Below are 3,192 nucleotides of genomic sequence, written 5' to 3'. Positions count from 1 at the left end.
CCACCCACTCACCAGAAGAAGAGAGGAAAACACCACCTGCGCCCCAGTCAAGTTGAAAAAGGGTGAATCAGGAAACTTAATTCAGAGAAATCAGTCATTTATGTCTCATCGTGAACTTGCAAACTTTTCTAAGAGTCATACATAGATCTAATAAGACAGCTACCAACTGAGTTTGGGATTATGGAAATAAATCCTTATGAAAGAATGACCAATTTCCTTAGTGTATGAAATGCAGTTAGAATTTCTTGCATATCTGGTACACACGGCTTCGTAGCTTTACCAATACCCAAAAAATAATTTATTGTGGTGGTGAGAAACCCTCATGAGCAAGCCCCGGTGTTCCCCATGAGGAAAGGAGAGCCACCCACGCCCCAGGAAACTCACGGGCAAGAGCTGCACGAGTTGGCGTTTTGCCTGCTCTTCAAGCGGCTGCTTCACAGGTGTGGCAGTGGCCAGCTGACTGCGGCAGCTGGCACCACCGCTGCAGGGAGTTTAAAAACCCCACCAGAAGCTGGCAGCAGGGAGGAAGCTAGCTGGGAGTGTGCTAGCCAGGCGGAGGCTCCAGGCACTGGCTGTGGTGGCACAAGAGGCACTGCCCTGCGGCAGAAGAGCAGGAGCAGTGTCTGGCACCAGGCTGGGGATGGGCAGTTCCCAGCCCCTCAGCATTAAAGCATTCAAGTGGCGTCCCTCTCAGGGAGGACGCCAGATGCTCCAGGCTCATCAACATCCCGGCAGCAGGCCAGATTATCAAAGTCAACACCAGACCCCATAGTCAAGGGGCCGACATTGTCGGGGTGAAGATCTGAATACCCAAGTGGGTGGTGAGTGGACAGGGTAGGGGAGGCGGAGCCCCAAGGAACACCGCAGCACACCTGCAAGTACCCTGTATTCGGGTCTATAGGGGAAGAGAACACCACTGAACCTCCTCCTTCTTTACATATACAAACAAGTTGTGGCAGAGGAGTTGGGGGACTCTGACCTTGGGGGGCGGAGTTATACTCGCAGCGCCTACTCTAGGCATGACATTTATAGTGAAAATGAAAGAAAAATCAACTCACTCTGCTTTCTTTTAACCTTTGTACAATATCTGAGGGAAGATAACAATGAAATAAATAAAAGATCTAAATTTAAAGAAAATCAGCAACTATTGTTTCAAAACTTTTTACTACTGAAGAGTTGATGATAAATCATTTGTAATTTGATTTCCTGTATGGATACTTCAGTAATTTGTTCACCAGAATATTTTTAGCGTTAGTGAAGATTCAGATTATTAGTTTACTTTGCCTATTTCTCCTGGCAGTGCACAGTAAAATGTCACAATAGACTGTTTTCTAGGTACACATCAGGAATATTAGAGCTTTCTGTAACAGCTTTCCCCAGGCCTTGCTATCTGAAAGTAACTATTTTTAGGATACTGCATACTGATACTGGCCTGTCTTTGTAATTTGTGGCTAACATATTAATTTTAAGTAAAAAATAGATGGTTGTTTTATATAGTCATATGTCTATGTGATAGAATCTCTGTTCACTCATGTGCCCTGACAAACATTGCCTCAGGTGTTCAGTTCATCCCTGAATCTGAAATGTTCAGTTTGTCTGCTTCCTAGGCAGTGAGTAAGTGTTGATTCCATGTTTCAGTGGGATAGGATAGGTAATAAATGTACATATAATTAGAAAATATAAGCGGATGCTTCTGTTCTAGTTAATGTATATGTGGTCTGATTAGCTGCATAAGCATTTAGCAGTGTGAGAGGAAAGCCATCCAAGGTGTATTCCCTGGGCCATATGAATCTTATTTATTGCCTTCCCTTATTTAAAAGGAGCCATTCTACAAAAGCATTTTTTGGAAGTGAAGAGACAGTATACAAATATTTCTTCTTCCAATGTGGTAACTCATTCTGAAGCATTTTGAATTTTTCTGGCTCAGACCCACTAGACACTGACTGGTTCTACATGTTACATATGTTCTTTCTTGCAGTAACATTTGATGATGGACCCACCTCTCATTTGGATCAGTATTTATTTTATTTATTTAGCTTTATATCCTGCCCTGTCTATAAGGCTTAGAATAGTTAGCATCCTTGTGGAAGTTCAGTTTTTTTAAATGTAGAAAAAATGTATTAATTTTTAGTCATTTTTAGAATGATAAATGTTTTGTCCTTCTTGTACAAGCCAATCGTACTTTCTGTTTTTGCTTTTCATCTCATTTCCCTCTCTCATCTGTTCTTGTTTCTCATCGTTAGAAAATGAGCACAAGGGCCAAAAATACATGACTAGCCATCTCTCCAAGGAGTGCCAACAATGATCTATGGACCACTTGTTTGGGAAGTTTGTTTTTTTTCACATCTGTGTTACAAGACAGTGGTGGTAAAATTTCTTCCTGAAATATTGATCTCACTGCCCCGAATCAAGTTCTAGAAAGGGTTTGGGCTTCCAAATCCATACCGCTGAAGCAAATAGTGTTCAACTTATAATTCTGTATCTGGCCTAGATTTTGAATGTGTTGGTTCAAGGTGCTGTTTTTTTCTGTCTTCGTATAAAACACGCAGTTATTCCTTTTATGTTTACCTACAGAAAATAGTTTCCTAACTGAGATAAATATCTGAAATACTTAGTTTTGAGTTAGAATGCAAGGATCATTGTAGGTATTCTGTAAGAGTTTTCCTTCACAAACTACCCCATCCATAATTTTCCAAAGAATCACATGTTACATAAAGGCAAAAGTCATACATATCTAGTGTTTGATTAACCAAAAAGGTCACCAAAAAGTGTGTTGCAAAGCAAGGACCAGGGGAAGTGGCATACTGGTTTCCAGGTGGAGAACAGACAAAGAAGTTAACTGATTTACCCAAGGTCACACCCCAAATTCATAGCAAAGCCAGAACTAAAATCCATGTCTGACTCCTGAATGTCTTACTTTAACCACTGGATTATACTGTCTTCCTTTCAGACTATTATTGCAAATCTTTTATATACATACCTCTTTTTTCTTATATGCATAGCCCTTTTGCCTTGGTCCTTGCTTTGGAACCCACATTTTGGTGACCTAGTGAATCAAACAATGGATTTATATGTCTTTTTCCTTTGTGTAATGCAATTCTTTAGAAAAGTAATGAAACTTACACAACTTTGTAAAACACTGAGCTGTTCAGGTGAAAAAGTCATATGGGTATCAAAAATAATGTAAACAAT

General features: G+C 40.4%; 1 protein-coding gene across 2 annotated transcripts in view; it reads left to right on the top strand.

Annotated features, from left to right (window-relative positions):
• Positions 1-3,192, top strand: part of PPP1R42 (protein phosphatase 1 regulatory subunit 42) — a 92,739-nt gene that overhangs the window by 10,025 nt on the left and 79,522 nt on the right. The gene's annotated exons all lie outside the window — the stretch shown is intronic.

The sequence above is a fragment of the Gavialis gangeticus genome, unplaced genomic scaffold (assembly GCF_001723915.1).
Source record: "Gavialis gangeticus isolate Ggan-Ray unplaced genomic scaffold, GavGan_comp1, whole genome shotgun sequence".
Classification (NCBI taxonomy): domain Eukaryota; kingdom Metazoa; phylum Chordata; order Crocodylia; family Gavialidae; genus Gavialis; species Gavialis gangeticus.
Note: the sequence above shows the minus strand (reverse complement) of the source record. Positions and strands in the feature narration are given on the sequence as shown.